We start from the raw sequence: 18036 nt of genomic DNA on the forward strand, positions 1-18036 counted from the left end.
TAGGTTGTAAATGCTATCACATAAAACTGTGTAATAATAAAAAATGTAAAGTAATGTCAGCAGAGAAATAGGTAATATTACCCCAGTTATTCCCTCTATTTTAAATCAAAGAATGAACCCTAAAGATCAAATTATTGGCACATCTAACTTTACTATTTTACTATTAATTGCAGCTAACCATAAAAAAGTTTAATTGTTGTAGGAACTGCAATAATTATTATTGCTGCAGTAAACTAAATTCGGATATCAGTATCTACTGTAACTGCAGACATATGATGAGTTCACATGATAATATCTCAAATACTTTATTTGGCACCGTAAGCACCACATAATCTAGCCACCTAAAGAAAATGACTGCAATTTTTCCTTATACGCTTTCGTCATGAACTTCCATGTACAGGGTATTAAAATTTATTGTGCGCATTTCTATCGAACTAGCTTCAAAATATTACGTTTGTAATAGTATTCTTGAATCATATTTCCATTGCTATAGATTATCGTGTTGTTGTTGTTAGTGGTAAATAGTGCATTCCCTCTCTTTCAAAAAAGTTTCGGCTCTTGCTATTGTTATATGGCCCCCTCTCGTCTAATGTGTTAAAGAGGTTTTGACAAAACGTTGTTTCTTCGAATGTCAGTAAAAAAATTCTTCTCTTTCAAGAAGCTCAGGAGTCTGAGAAATCGGCTAGCTTTATTAGTAGACCTCTTCTGTTCAAAGGGGCTGGGATTAAGCCAGTAGGAAGTGCTTAATTAGCGTGAGGTTGTACCAGGAAAGAAGGGAAGTGACAGTTGTCGATCTCAAGGAAGCAAGGGGAACACGTTTTGAGTGTCCACTATCTGAGAGAGTATCGGTCGGGAAGCGGGAGAAAGGGAAAGGGAAAAACGCCAGACATAGGGAGTACTTACCTCTAAGTGCTCACGGTGGTTACCGTTGAATTCAAGCGGCCTTTCACAAAGGCCTTTATCTGACCGCCACACACTGTTTTCACAGCCAGTCTTATTGAAGCCCATCAACTTCCTACCCACAGACCTCTTTGTCAGTAAAGCCGGCCTCAACTTGAATGCCGCTTCTCCATAGTCGATATTTGCTCAAGTACAGAGCCGCAGCTTAAGGCAGCGGGGGGAAGGGGGGGGGGGGTGCTTCGTTGTCAACCTATGTGCGCCGTTAGGCATCGTAACTCTATCCTGCGGCGGGCTGGAGATTAAAAGATGGAGATAACAATAGAGTTTGAAGTTGACACAGTTCATATAGGTATTATTATTATATCGATGGTTGCAAAAATTTAATTTTAGGAATCGGTCGGTAGTACAAAGCAAACTTCAGCATACTATATCTAGCTGATGCACACAATGATATAAAAGAAATACTCTATGCATTTTGCTTTAATGAGGACCCGAACATTTTGTCCAAGTCACATGACAGGCACTATTTTTAAAAATATATGACTTTGCGACAACCACATTGATAGAGAAAATGAGAAATGAGTTTAATACTTACATAGAACGTTAACTAAGTAAAAAAGGGTTAAATGCATTACGCTGGATTGCCAAAATTTTAAATGGAAAAACTTGCAAACGTTATTACGACTATACAGACAGAACTAACCAATATATAGTTAAGTTTATCTTTCACATGCTACTATCCAAAATTTAGATAAGCTAGCAAATTATTAAAACCAGTGATATTTTCAAAGTTATTAGGAATAGTGGATCTTGACTACGCGACACCAGTTTGACGTAATAAAAGAAGCTCTCGCAATCATATTCGAAGAAGGGTCAATAAGAGTTTCGTACAATAGAATGTTCATCTATCTTTATAAAAGTAAAACCCAAACCCCATAAGTCTGGTGATATCGGCGGTCCAGGCACATGCCTTTTAGGCTAATCAAATAGTTTATCTTGAATTCTGGACCCTGAGGAAAGCGGTACATATCTGCATGGGTCATAATAATTAACTACATAAAATAACTAGCCAACTCCACAATAAAGTTCACAAGTACAATGATATTTGTACATGCTATACGGAGCTATTAAGGAAGAAGGAAATCGTGAGTTTAAAATTTTACTGTACGATAGTTGGAGTAAAGATCTGCTAATATAAGTTCGAAGTGGAAATAAAAGTGAACCGCAAAGCATAAAGCTATAATGATAAAAGAAGTTATCAGCATTAAGTGCTTCATATTGTACGTTTCAAGCTTCTTGGAGTAAAAGCGATAATGAGTTAAATTTCCCATAGGATAAACGTGCATATCCTATCCACTGGAAAACCTGTTTAGAAAATTATACGGTATTCACAATATTTAAACTGTCCACGCTTTCGTGATTATCTTACTGCTATCTTTTAAGCGAAATCAATTCTGTGCCGAGCCACAGAAAACTAAGTGTAAGACCCAACACCAGCGGTCAATAAGATTGCAAGAAGTATATTCAAAGACATTCAGCTTCTAAAAATAAATTTCCAAAATAATATTAAATGGACCAAATAGTTTGAAGTACTAAGTACCTGAGCTGTACAAGTACTCAGTTTACTAAACAATACGTATGAAACTTCCTGACATATCTCACCAATCACACCGACGAATATTTCTACAACCGTGTTGGAGTCCAAAATAGACTTCCACTTGTCGCATGTGTTTTGAGTATCGCAAATAGAATATGACAAAATCTATATCAGAGTCTAAAGAAAATCTACATCCAGCTACTCTTCCAGAACTCCTCAGCTACTTTCAGAATTTCTCGTTAAATGACTAAAGGCAAACATTGTATCCCATGGCCAGTAATTTCAGATGAGGAACCTTGTTCAGACTACTATAGTAAGGCGTATTTCTGTCTTGGAAGCTTACGTATAAACTCTAAATTGTTGCGAGGCGGTTCTTGCGGAAAAAGTCAAGATCAGGTAAACCATTCTAAGAATTTAAGAAAAAAAGGCCATCCTTGTAGTGATTCTAAAGCCCAAGCTAAGGATCTCTGCAATACCTTAGATGATTCGCTGAAAATATACGTTGCTGTTGATAGTGGCATGTGCAGAGGAAAAGTAGCGTTTTAACTGAACGACGGTTTTTATATGATTACATACGATAGGTTAAAAGCGTCAATTGTATTTCAATGCTTCGTAATGAAAAACAATAACGAGTTTCTGTGGGTGTTTTATCCCAGAGAGCTTAACCTGCATTATACATGCAACACAATATCCCCCAAATTTTCTTCCAAATACCGCTTGAATAGATCGACCCATTTCGGGTAACTGTGAATTACAGCTCCGCGTAATTCAGTTTCATTAATCACCTCCCGAACACAGTGAAACCGTCTAAACACAGTGAAAGATTATTTTCAGCGTTGTTTTAGGAATCCTGTTTTTCACATAGCCCCAGAAAAAAAATCTAGGAAAATTAAACGATACGACCGAGGTAGTCACTTGACGTCACCACCGGACATGGAGATCAGCTGATTTAAAAATATTTTAAGCGGGTTGATTATTATCCGTGCTATGTGGTAAGCTGTTTCATCTTGTTCAAACCAAAAATTGTTTGCATTTAGTGCTCTCACTTTGGTCCACAAAAAAGATGTCAGCATAGGCTCGCCTATTGATATATAGCTCGCTATTCATTGGTGCTGCCGTTCCACCGTGATCTTTTAGGGGAAAGGGCCCAATGACGCCTGCGTTCCTCATGTTGCACCACCCAGTGACCCCTTCCGAGTAGTTATTTGATACTCATTGTTGGGTTCTCTGGGGCCCAGGTGCTATGCGAATTTTGCTGATCCACATAGTTGTTCAGGTAAAAACAACCTAATCATAAAAGATGAAGTTTTTACGAAAGACAGACATTGCTTCAAAGTGTAGCTTTCCATCACCACAAACTGCACATGCTGGTATGCATCGCTCGCCTGTCGGCTAGCCCACGCTTGTCTATAAAGATAAGAAAGAGAAACGAACCTTTAGCCTGCCATATAGAAATGAACACCGGGAGAGTTTAAGTCTATGTACGAAATACTTCTCTGTTATATTCGACACTCAGCCAAGCACGAGATCTGCATTCTTTCTGATTTGATAGCTCTGTTTGCTACTCACGGCGTGAACTGCTCAGGGTCAAATGCTGTAGTACCTCAAACAGTAGTTACTTATCTAAGGCATATTCACTACGATTAATAACAGCACTATATTTGAGCATGACGAAGCAAATACATTTACAAAAAAGGTATAGAGTGAAAGCGCATAGCATATATCCTAGCATAAGATTTAAAAAGAACGGAAATTTATATGGATGATAATTAAAATAAAAATTAGAAACACAATTAAAAAATATTATATCTTTGGCGAAAAAAAGCGACTTACACGTAAACTCATGGTATCTACGGTTAAGAAACTTTCCTTTGTTTAACTTTTATAATGTATGTGAAGACTTGCTTGATGTTCCATAGAGTTGTATTAAATACAACTATCAAGGAGAGTAGCGTGTTGATGCTGTACGAAGGAAAATCAAAATATTTTCGTATTTAAGAGTGACATTCAGAATAGTTTGTGCAGAATTTATGAAATTCGTTTAAGATTTTTAAATAATACTGCAACCAACAGAAACGCGACGCCCGTGACATAAAAATATAAATATGACTTTTAGCCCAGTGAAGTAAACGTGAATAACGAGCAGCAAAAGAGCAAGGTACCAAAGTCAAAAAAGTGCATGTTGTCTTTACTGTACAGAAGAATTCTGCCGGAGACCGAACTAGTGCCATCAACTAGCTTATATCTTTCCGTGTCTTCGTGAATCGATACTGTTAAGTCTTAAGCACGGCGTATGTTCGTTTTCGTCGAAACCGCAAAAGGAAGCGTTGGCCTCAAATCAGACCATAGCAAGAGAATTCAAAGCAAGCACTTGGCAACGCTTGAAAAGGGTGAAGGGTATAATCACTGCGGTAGCTGGATGCAAATAGCTAATTGAAGTAAGGGTGAAATCACGAGGATAACGACTCATAGCTGCAGAATGTATTCAAAAGCGGTCAGCAATAAAGACATTGCTTTCCTGCAACTATATTCAACGACAGCTTATAGGCTACGAAATGAGGAATGGCTCTAGTTTTATAGTGCATGTGAGCATTTTTCGCAAAAACGAGTGATGTTGTTTTTCAAAGATAAACCTTGAAAATCCATTTTATTCTAACGAAAAAGATTTTTTTTAGAGAAGCTGCTCCGTTGTACCATGTGAACTCGAAGTTTACGCCATTGACATTTGGTGAACAAAATATTATCTTGTAAGCAACAGTTCAGAATAGCATCGCAACCTTCCTTGCCTTTAGCCTGCTATTATATCAATATATAAGACTAGTGACCACTCCAGTGCTCGTCGTCAATCGCTAGTGATGATGATCTGTTGGATATCGATCATCGCGCGATTCTCAAGGACGTTGATAGGCTGAGAGTTTTGAGTAGTAAACTGGCCTGCACTAAGCTTGACGACATACAAACTTTGCCTACAAATTTTTGAGGAAATGCAATGTTCGCGTTACAATTATGCTATGTTCCCAAATGTGCGTTTTTCAGCAGTAGAAAGTAACGCATGTGTTGCTCAAAACACTAATATTTCTGTTTCTATCCAAGATGTGATAGGTGTAGGAGAATGTAACTGAGCTCACGCTTAAGAAAAAGTGTGGGGGCTAAGAAGGTCTCCCGTTTCAATCGGATGAAGTTGGCCAATAGCGGTTTGCTTTAGTTCTCTCTTTTAGTCCCGTGGTCTTGAGATAATATATAGTACATAGACGAGCAACAGCTATGTAGAAATGACCTTTCGACGTTGGGATAAGTATCAGTTAGATTATGCGCCAGAGCAGCGGGTGAAGAAGCAGACGAGGTGGTACTAAATTGCACGTTAATCTGCTTATTCAACCCTTCTGTCGAGAAGCTTTCTAACTTGGCCACCTTTCTCGCAATAGACCGAAAGCAGTATTTTCAAGTAGCTCAGGAGCGTAGCACGATGAGTTTTTTCCTGAGCTAATTAGAACGGTACTCGCCGTCAGCCAAATAGTTGGCAGACTTGGATTGAACATTGCTTTCAAAAACAGGAATATATATATATATATATATATATATATATATATATATTTACTCCTGCTTATACATATATGCCCTGCAATGCTAAGAAGTGTGATGTTACTTTCTTGAAGTGCGACACAAACTACTGCATCATAAGGATTTTATTGAGCTTATGTTTGCTTTAGTAATAATTCCTAAACAAACTGCTATTGTTCTCTGGCAATGCGACTTATGCATTGAAATGCTTTATGTACATCTGAATGAAATTCGCCGCTTCTCTAATAAGTCTTACCCATCTTTCTAAGTAATTCAGGTCTCTCTAGGTTGTTTTCATAGGAGGTCGAAATAAGCCCACGCAGCGTTACCCACACCAATAATATAGCGTAAAGTGATTTCATCATAACCATTTTTATCGATTCTTAAATATGTACAAATTAACTTGTATAAACACACTTAATCAAACCAAAGTCAATATGAAGCTATTAATGACGTTCTGGGTGAAAGTCTGAGTAAAAATCATGTAAGAAAAGTAAAAGGCAAACGTTCACATAAGCTGGGTTCGTACTGAAACCCGTTGGTCTATAGCGATGTAATAGACGGTGACTTAATAGCCTAATCAATAAGAACTGGGGAAAGAAATAAGCTTCTTTGTGTGTAATGTCGCTTATGCTGCAGTTTAAGAAAGGTGAACTATAGCTAAATTGTTACATACCATTCATCTACGTAGACTACATAAGCGTAGCTCATATGTCCATATAAGCAACTGTGTATTTTTAATTGAAGTCTCGAATCATCAGGTATCTGGAACAAGAACGCCCCTGAGCTAATCAAACAATTAGGCAAGAGACGCACTTTTGAGTAGCCTCAAAGGCAAAGTCAATAACTTTCTTAAGACTTTATTGCCAATTACGAGTCCCTCGGCCCAAATATTCAAAAATGAGAAAATTCTGTGTTTTGAAGTTTGAAATTCTGTATTGAAAAAAAAACTGAAGTTTCGTGTGGAAGAGCGGTAGCAGGTGGTGCTTTTTGCTGCAGCAAAGTATTTTTGATAGTTAGAATTTTGATAATGTATATTAGTAGGTCTAAAAATAAGTAAAAACAGCGTATGCAAGCGCCGTTTCACCAAGAACAGCCGAATGACTACAGTAGTCGGGTTCGCAGATGATCGGTAGTTAGTGCTTAAAGTTGAGATTCTTTTCTAAGATAGGTGAAGTTAATATTCGAGCCAAGCAGAGCTAGCTGCTGGTTGTCAATAAGGACAAAATTGTTATAGTACACTCGAAATTAATGGAAAAATCTCGTTAGTGGAAAAGATCATCCTCAAAACACTTCAGTTTACAGTCGTTTCAGCTGTATAATGAGTAGGTGTATTCGTTTAATGAGTCACTTAACAAACGTTGTCTACGGGTGACTCTGCCATGCTAACTATCTTAGAGGGACGATTCCTTCGTAGTCAGCTCTGGCTTGGATCAAGGGCTTTCAGTGGTACCGGGAACCGCTTTAGAACTACTGACTTTGAATTCAACCATGTGCAAGTATATTACAAAAGCTTAGAAATATATAGACAAAAACAGGCGTTGTTTTAGCGCATGCATTTTAGAAAATGATTACGCGAATTTCGGCTCAAACTTTGGGGATATTTGGTCAGTCTTCACGTTATAATGGGATAGGAGCAGTTGCGCTAATCAACACGGCGCTCAATAAGGTTCTCATATAATATATCCTTCTTGTCCACGTTTGCAGTCCACTCAGCACAATCCAGTCTATTATTAATTTGAACAAATGTCCTTAGGTATGTTCTATCTTGGTTAGTGGGAGAATCCGGTTATCGATTTGCCGGTCTAACTGCTACAGTAACAGTGCAAAAAAGGGTTCAACATGTCACTAATCAGATACCGCAATCAGCACCCCAATAGGCCATGCCTGGACCTTCTGTTTCTAACGGCGTAAGCGTTAATAGCGTCGCCGCTGCTCTCGTGCCACGGACAAAATACGTAATAATTAACATTCCTAGGGTGTACTTTGGCCAGATAAGACCTCCGGAGGGTTCAATGAACCTAAACGCATTTGACTAAACTCAAGATACCCGCAAATAAAATATATTATGATCAGGTCACCGAGACCTTCGGTGGTGGACGGTTCGCAGTAGTCAAGGTGGCGGATCATAAGCAGGAGTAAACAAGGCGCTTTCTTCAACTGCTTCATTTAACCGCTCCGATCACGTCTGATCGAAACGGTAAAATTACCCCTGCATTTCAAAATGATCGTTTGCTTATTCCCAAGGGAATAAGGCACCAAATTTTCAATCATTGAACTGCGATCATCAACCATACGGAATCAATTTTTCACCGGTTAAAAAGTTGTCAACTTTTGTATTCCATCTCTGCCATGAGGTGTAAAAATTAGATAGAAATAAAACATACAACGATTTACAATAATGAACCGCTTGATGGTTTACCTCCAACGGATCTTCAAGTCAGGTACGGCTAATAATAAAAATTGGTTCGCAAAGGCGGCCCAGCGGAATCTTGCACTGGGAAACTTGTTAACACCGGTTTGAATCTCGCGTCAACGGAATCGTTTGCACCCAACGGTAAAACCATACGTTGAATGCATAATAGCAAACATACAAGTATATCGAGCATGTGGGGCACGCGAGGTGATCCTGAGTTTTTTAAGCAGTGCACATGACGACCTTTGAACCAGAATTAAGAAACCTATTGGAGACGAAAGAAAGAACGGCAAACACATTACTGTTTTCGCTCACAGAAGTTTCCAGCCGCTAAAGGTTGCTTAATCCTATTTAAGTTCATCTTATCTCTACATTTCGAAGCTATTTTAATATCGTCACTTAAAATGACAGGAAGCTTCTGTCCGGTTCCTGTGAGTCTTACTTACGATAGTAAGTTAAATGATGGCTAAGAAGCAGTTAAGGTAACTTCTAGAAAGTAACTTCTAACAACTACGGCGTCTGGGGTGCAGCATTGGCCACAGCACACGCTATGTCCAACTTGCCCCTTGGTGTTTTTAAATGTTTTTAAAAAAATGAAAAAGATTTTCACATTGGAATGAGTGAATAGAGCTTGGGCTGAACTAGTGCATGAGCTTTTTCCAAATGTAAGAACTCCATCACGAAAATTGCCCAACCTTTGCCCACCGCTAAAAAATTAGGTAAGTTTCCTGTTCAGCTCCTTGAAACCCATTCGTCATTGTTTTACCTGTAGCCTTTTCATACCGCCAACTTTTACGCACATCTATACGCACAGCGATGCGTAGTATCTACAGCGTAAGCATTTCAAAATCGAGCAAAACTGACACGCCCCGTTCGCCGCGGCGGTCTTGAAACCCGATCAGGCCACTAACTTCAACACATCGTACTATATTCAGCAGCGAACTCTGCAGAACTTCTGATACCTTAGGATGGGCATCTACAAGACACAGCTAGAATCTGCTTAAGCACGACCCATATTAAGACGGAGCCACGATCTAACCAAGTGGCTTTAATAGACATATGAGGTGACCGTCGTCTAAACAAGGCAAGCTAAGTTTTTACGTGCTAGATTTAAGCTAGGGAAGTTACGTGGCTTCAAGCAGCGTGCTAGTATTGAGTAATAAATGGCTATACATCATCCCATTAATATCATTAAGTTTGTCGACTTTGTGCAAATACGAGACGGTGCAATTAATGATCTTTTGGGTAAAAATTTCGCAGACTCCGGCTTTCACGTTACTTTAGAATCTAACGGAATGCAACAGGATGCCAGAAGACGACCAGACAGACGTAGCAACTAGGGCTGACAGCGAAGCAAACTAATTTTTTCGTATGTTAAGGTGTCTGATGCGTATGTTCATGAAAATCGTAAATTAGCACTACGAAGCACTAATAACTTTACATGGGAAGGCGAAATGCGGAAAAAGGGAACATATATGTAGCAGATGTAGGACCATATCCCGCAGCCGAGTTAAAACATACCTTAAAGACAAGTACATCCCACATTTAGAAGGACGCTACTTGAGACTACGGCGTAAACTTGCTTTACAGTTTTCCTTAGACGAAAAATATCAGTGGAATTGCAACAGGAAAACGTCAAATGAATGATGATGGAACAGCTTACGCGACAATCAATATTACGATCTAATATATATATATACATATAGATATATGTATATATACATATATATATATAAATTTACAGTCTTTATTATATAGTCATCTAGTATACACACCATTAGGACATTGAAATAGTTACTGCTGAATAAAGGATAATTTTTGTGTAAGTACTATTATAATTCTTTCTTATTATTAGTTTGAAAATTAGGCCACGGTGATAAAAATTAAAAGTGGTAGAAGCTTGGCATTTTTTACTTTTCTTATTCCAGTGTTCCTAATTTTAAGCATTACTTCAGTCTTTGCGATTTAGCGTTTTTATTACAGTATGTATTGCCCATGGTTGTTTGCGAACACGACTACATCATTCGTTTCAAGGGTTCTATGATTCCATTTGCAAAGGAGGCTGCCTATAGATAAATCACATTCAACATTACCTTCTTCTAAGTCCCTCCGCCTGTACTATAACTGAAGCGACCAAGAAGATTATATTTCGTTTAATAAACACGAGTTCGGAACATAAATAAACATCGAGACTACGGTGTTGCTGACTATACACCCGTCTCTTTCCAATATAAATAATATTACCCATCCTAATGTCAACAAAACACTCACTACAAATACGGATGCAGAATATCCGGCTATGCACATAGAAGAGGTCAGTGGTGACCGTAATATTTCGAGATTTGTTCGGATAACGACCGTGTGTAGCTCGGTCCAGTTGCATCCAATGGATGCATTTAGTAAACATTGTTGAGACCAGTGGCTTTTATTGTTTTGTCCGACCGTGAAAAAGATTTAACACATTTATCAAATTATGTTGCCTATATTGTACCATGCTTGGTCTGTACTAAGCCCTGTTTATGGCTAAGTTATAATCAAAAAACAATTATTCGCTACAAGATTATGCCTAGTCAATAATAATTGTCTTTCACCATGCCCGTTTTAAGAACCGTGAAATCACTTTAATGTCAAACTTGTGAAATAATGACAAAATTTTGATATACATGTGCATATGTAGAATAGGCCAAAGGTCTCTTGACAGTGTGAAAGTCCTTATTTCCGACCTGTTAAAGAGGCTGAAGACACGCAAATTATTGCAATGAAAATTAAATCTGACTATGCAGCACGTTTATAATGGTGGGGCCTTTATATAATTTCTGTAATCCTCAATACTACACTATAATGTCATAGCGTTAGTATATGTATAAAATACGATAGCTTCAACAGATACTACTGTAATCTTCTTAATTAATATCAGAATACATACTTTTAACTTTATATTGTAGATGTTTCGACTGAAAAAAGTTTTCAGTTACAGAAATGCACAAACACGCAAATGGCATATTCAAGAGGCACAGTAGAGAATTGGCAGTTTGTTGGATAGGATGATTAAACGGTCAAAAATTGGACACCAATACACACGACTGTAATATTATATCTTGTGCCATGATCATAGCATAGTACTTTAAACATTTTTTGGGCCGTATTAGTACGTCCTTGTTACGAATGTGTTTTACAGTTTCATTAGCTCCTTAATATGATCATTTGCGTATCTCCTTCTTTTTTAACAGAAATAAAGCCTCTCCAACTGTCAAATAACTTTTTTCAAACTGTCAACGCACTTTCGACCTATCCTGCATACTCTCTGTTGTTGTTAAATAAATTGAACATATTTGGTATATCATTGTGTCAAGTCTTTGGCTACGGATTCTATAAAACTAATTGAGCATCACTGCAGAATTATGAGTTCGGGCACAGACATTGTTTCCCTTTTTCTGTTTATAATGTGTAAAATCGCGTTCCAACTAAGTATCTGGTTCGGATCCGCGATCTAAAGAAGCCACAATACGATTCGAATACGCCGAGCTTTTTTCAACGACAAGCCTTTAGGAGTTTACATAATCTCGAGAACATATGCAATTAAGGAACATCGGATTCAATTAACGAAAGGATACGTACATGCAGAGTCGCAGTTGATAGTGTTTAGAATATAGACACAACGATATTAAAAAAATACAAATCTTTTGGTGCAGACATGCGGACTGCCTATCAAATAAAAAAATGCTATCAAACCACTGAAAAAGAACTGGAACAAGCACAGATCGCTAATGCCACTTTTTTCAGGCCTAGATGTCAAACACCATGGAATCATCAGAACACGGTGTATTTTAGGGCCACCTTAGAATCTTGCTTAAATCGGTTAATCAAAGAAACTCCCTGTTACGTTCAATTCATCATACGGTCGTGGTGAACTCGAACTTGATTAAATTCAGAGTCGATACCGAATAATCTAATTCATTATTATACCATCTTTAGTATCGTTACCATCGTCGCTATATCGCTAGTAAAAAAATTTGAAAGTCACTTGTATCGTTCCATTTAGCTTATTCAGTCTCGATTAATGTTAACAGCTGACATGTAAAGGTCAGACTGTATCAATTCTTTTCATTGCACATTTGAACTATGCAATGAAGAGAGCGTAGGTCCGTTTTACTTTGTTAAATTTAACACTGTACCAGTAAAGGCAGATTGGATGAAGAGGGTAGGATCGCTATAGAATAAATTTGTAAAAGCATTTGGAGGAAAAATATAAGTACAAAATTGATTGACTAGTACACTAGTTCATGAGACGCTTGATAGAAGTATTTTCACATAGATTAGGTCTCAATTAAAAAATGCGTTGGCTATATTTCTTATACTACTTGAACTTCACCGAATCAGATGGTTAGCTAGAAATGACGCGTAAGAACCCGTAGTTCTTTCAGTTTACCGCTTCGGGAGTAGCTGTTAAAATAAAATCTGGGAATCTTAGAACCTCTACAGATTGGCTGAACTCTCTGAATAGATTCTTAAAATATGTTCATTATCCATTACCAGTATTCAGCGACAAAGAGAGAAAGTTGAATCGCGGCAAACATTTGTCACAAATAGACCTTACGGAACTTATCTGCGAACATAAGTTTGTTATTACACAACGAGTGAGCTATTATATACATACACAAAAAGACTAATTTGCTACAGTAAATACGGCAAACACTACTTCGGCTACGTTAAGACAAGTAATGAATATGATGACATCAGATATGGGAGGTATACCGTAGTAATATCATAGCAACTGGTTCAACAATACAGTATAAATATAGACTTCACAATATGTTTTAGCATATTTTAGCAAATTCAAAAGTAGGGATTCAAGAAAGAAAAATGAAATGAGTAGCGAAGCCGATTTCGGCCGCTAGCAGGTAGCCTAATCCAGATAAGATTAAGAATGCTTTGGCTCATACTTTGATTCTAATAAATCCGTCCTTCCGTAAGCCGATCGACGGAAGGTCTTGCTCCGTGCCATAATTCATTTCTTTGATGTCACATCCAACCCAACGTGAGTACATCATGCGGACGCTCGCAGTTATCCCGGTGCAGTTATTCTGCTTCACTTGTCCCATTTACTTACTGAAATATTCCGACAACCCGGTTGTTTTGGCTGTTTCAATACCAGCAAATCTGATTTATTTTACACTCAACCTAGTGTACACTGTAGTTTTATTGCAGACCTATCCGGTTACAGTAACGCGGATTCAATGCTCTTAAGGCTTAATAACTTGTTGCACCTATCTGGTTCCAGTAGTTTTATTTATTTGATTCGCCAATGTGTTATCTTATTTCAGTGACGTCGCTGCTTTCGTCCAACCTGTACAGTAATATGTTATTTGCTGCATGGTTACCGGTTTCCTATTAAAACGCTTTTAACTTTTTTATTTTGTCGTCGCATTGCTACTTAGTCATTACCAGACTGCATGTGTCTTGGTAATGGACGCAGTATTTTGACTTTGTTGCGAGTAGAAACCGAAATAAATTTTACTTAATCTGCGTAAAGTTGACTTCCAGTCTGTCATTAAGATTTTATTTTACTAAAACGCCTGCCTCAAACCCAAATTTATTTGATAATAATTAGACCGTTACTCTGATACTGCAGTTTGGAAAAAATAGTCAACTAACAAAACGGGCTAAATGGGATCACATACTTTTCCTGGTATGCTTTTCACGGGTGAAATTTCAAAGCATTTAAACATGTACTTTGTATTCCGCAAGCTCTTTGAAGTAAGCATGTTTTGGTCATGTTTCTGGGAGACGAATAATAAGCCGTCGAAAAAAATACAGACGGCTTTAGAGCCACATATATCAGGTAATATGAGCTGGTGTTCATTTAAAATCTGGAATTTGGTAGTTAATGCATTAAAATTGTGGGAATTTCTTTACTGAGATCTAAGATATACCACTTTGAAGATAATATTTTCGCTAAATGTCCTATATATATATTTTTTTTTACAATGAAGGTACAAATGCTGCCCCAACCCATCAAATAAATCTATGCTATTTACAACCGAAATGCAAAATCAGAAGAAACGGCGTAGCTAAAAAACCAAACATCCACTACCAAACTATTGGGAGAAAGTTGGGACCACAGAAAAAGCTCGATGTTTGGGTGCCATATGAATTGACGCAAAAGAATTTATTTGATCACATTTTCATCTGAAGACTGTAGAAACTGAATGAAATTAAGCAATAAGCATATGACAACTTTGTACAAACAAAAAGAATAAAATATGCTCCACAATCTGTAGCAAATCCTATATTGAAGCTAAAGAAGGTGATGCCATGTAGTTGGGGGGACTGCACAAAAATCGCGCATTACGAGTTGCTGCTACCTACTAGAAGGACTGCTTCGGACCTCTGCTACAAGTAATAAAAATACGAGTCATTAAAAGAAATTGACCGAAAACAGCGAACAGAAAACATGTTGCTTTCCATCGTTGCAACGTTAGACCACATACATATTTAGCTACCCGCCAAAAACTGGGAGGGTTCATATGGAAAATTTTGCATTCGCTATCCAGCCAAGATCTTGCATTGTTATACTATCATCTATTTCGGTCTTCGAAAAAGACTGTCTTAATGATTTAATTTAGTTTCAATAGAAGAACGCAAAATTGCTCTTTGCCATTTTTCGCTCAAAAACTACAAAAGTTCTACAGTGATCAGATTATGATGCCACCGACAAAATAGCGAAAGGTTATCGAGTAAAATTCCGCACATTTAGTTGAGTAATATTACTTTGAAAAGTACAAAATATTTGCCTTGATTTTGGCTTGAAAAGGGTCAATACATTTTCGACAATTTATTATATAGTACGAATGAGAGCACATTATGTACTGCGTAAACAGCGAAAGAAAAAAAGATTTGAGACCGAGGGAATTTAAGAAAAACTAATGCAAATCCTAGGTTTATCCATACGGTTTTAGGTCGTATAACGTTCTCGAATATTGGAAAATAATCTAATATTGGATAATAAACCACTTTCTCGTTTACGTTCTTATACTATTCCTAGTACGCACGTGGTGCCTTCCATTTTTCCGTCGCTTTTAACCCGTTTTCCAATTTTCACACTAACATATCTCACCAATTACCAACCATCACGATAAATATAGCTTATTTCTGACATTTAACCGGAGAATAATGAAAACTATTTCTGATCAAAATTAATTTTTTTGTTCATGTCGTTGAGCTTAAAAAGCAAATAATTTTTTAATTTAATGTTGTCAAGTAGGAAACGAAGGGTCAGGAAAAAATGTGGTTGTACGAGTTTAACTAGAAATTTGTAAAATAAGGGTCAAATTGTCTGTCAGTTATAAAGTTGTAACGCAAGTAAAAGTTTCATTTCCTTCATACTTTTACATTGTTGGCCTACTTCTATGTACCATTCAAAAGAGCTCTCCTCAGTATTTCATAGTGAAAGAAATTTTATGCCGAGCTCAGGCTCTGAAGACTGAGGTTCTAGACTAAAAATAGATATATTTTCTACACCTACGCTGCAATAATAGCATCCCAGAACTGCACGATGCATCCCGTCTCGATCAGCCAGGATGACGGATAGGGCACTTCTCGGAAAAGACGGCTGGAAAACAATTCGTGAGTTGGGCAAGATATGAACTGCACTCATACAACTACGACACGCATATTCAATCTACGGGATTTACTTAAACGAAGGCAAGGTTGTGATTCTCCACGACAATCCCAAGCGTGTGAGAAGTTCTTTTGTTTTCTAAACTTCGTGCTAACTGGAGAATACGTTTTTCAAAAATTGGTAAAGGAAAACTAACAGTGAAAATGGTCTTGGAAACTGATTGGACGAGTCTGCCAGTATCAAACCCGAAAATTACAGGCGAGTAACTTCCAGTCAGCCATCACATCTCGGGTAGCCTTGCTCTGATGATTTTCGTAAAATCTTTGAATATATTCAACGTTTTTCATTATTTCAAAATTTACTAGAACGATTACCATAAATCTGGCCGATATATGCATACATTCACATGCATCCATCACTGGTGAACATTTTTATGTATGCTACTAGTTGCTTCTCTAATTGAAAAGGCAATGAGAGGCTTTGTGGAAAGATATAGACTTCAAGTCGTTAAAAAGGAATTGATCAAAACAAGACTATGAAAGCTTTGTTACGGCATTATCGAAGGATTCAAGGGTAACAGGTTTATGAAAAGCATAATACCGCTGACGTATTTTTTAAAACGGCGGATGGTCTTCTGGCAAACCGAATGACGACCTTGAAATTTTTATTTTCATGTTGAAATCCGACGGGCACGACGAAAACGTAGCCAGGGAAGACAGAAATAGAACGCCATAGGCGATCTTTTGAACATTCGGGTTTATACTGAAAGTCTTTTTTAAATCTTCATTTTACCCATTCCAACCGTGGTTGTAGCGTGTCGATTTATAAACCGCTAACTTGAAAATCCACATACGTGAATATTTCAGATCAAGGTCAATTTTCTCGGAAAATTGTGGATAAAGATAATGGTGCTATGAAGATAAATTTTTATAAATGTATCCGGGAAGTCACATAATGGTGACTACTATACATACTTATTGTGGAAAGATAGTAATAGCTTCAAGGACATTTAATTGAATGCCTTCCATCAGCAGTGTGACGTTCAGCTGGCTAACAGAAAGCTGGTCTCAAAAAACTTTACTACAATAATGTCGAAACGATTTCAAACTAACTAAAGGAGCTCGAGAATAGCAAACGTTTTGTTCACGCATTTTCACATAAACTTTTCATTGTTTCTTATAAATAATAATACTAACTCACTATATTTAATTACTTTTTATCAAAATGCAGGTCCATCTCTGTTGGATTCTACTAAGCGCGTAGACTGCGTACAAAATAGGTTCAATATTAGCAAGGTTTTCTTGGGAACAGGTAATACGACTCAACCAGACAGCCTTATGTGCATGACACTTATGCTTTGTTTAAATAGACGTATAAAGAATAGGCTAAACATCACTCCGTAAACGCTATGTGTAGCATAATGCTTTCTGAAAATTATCTGCACATTTTTGTCAACCTTTAAAAGTACTGCAGAATTCTATTATGTTTACTGCCTCGTTTTAAAGAAATAATGCGCGTATGTGGACTTGCATTGACTCGATATTAAATTGGAAACTTGACGCCCTTCCTTTAATTCTTCAAATTATCGTATTAAAAACCGAAAATTTTATTTCCACACACTGTTTTCTAAATTTCTACCCAAAAGGCTAAAGACAATACCCGAACAAATGTGAAATAACTACCTCTAAAAATGCATACCTTTACAGACCTCCGCTGCGTGAAATTCGTTTTGATATGTGTGTACACAGAGTAAAAGTTGCTATACAATGTGAATCAGAAGACGAAATACCGGACAGGAAAGGCAATTCTCCTGCGGTAGGAGCGAATATTGGCGAAATTGCTAAGAGTAAAAGATACAGACCGTCATGTTACGCATGGTTACAAATTTTAATCGTTTAGTTTTCACATATTACTGATAGCATATGTTAAATATAAAATTAT

At 37.4% G+C, this 18036-nt stretch overlaps 1 long non-coding RNA gene across 1 annotated transcript in view; it reads right to left on the reverse strand.

Moving 5' to 3' along the window:
• The window catches only part of LOC147756295 (uncharacterized), a 45124-nt gene that overhangs the window by 26225 nt on the left and 863 nt on the right, over positions 1–18036 (reverse strand). The window contains exon 2 of the long non-coding RNA XR_015326236.1: positions 17794–17935. This is a non-coding gene — a long non-coding RNA (uncharacterized LOC147756295). The remainder of the gene's footprint in view (positions 1–17793; positions 17936–18036) is intronic.

This window comes from Varroa destructor, unplaced genomic scaffold, assembly GCF_002443255.2.
Source record: "Varroa destructor unplaced genomic scaffold, Vdes_3.0 BEIS01000004.1, whole genome shotgun sequence".
In the NCBI taxonomy this organism is placed as follows: domain Eukaryota; kingdom Metazoa; phylum Arthropoda; class Arachnida; order Mesostigmata; family Varroidae; genus Varroa; species Varroa destructor.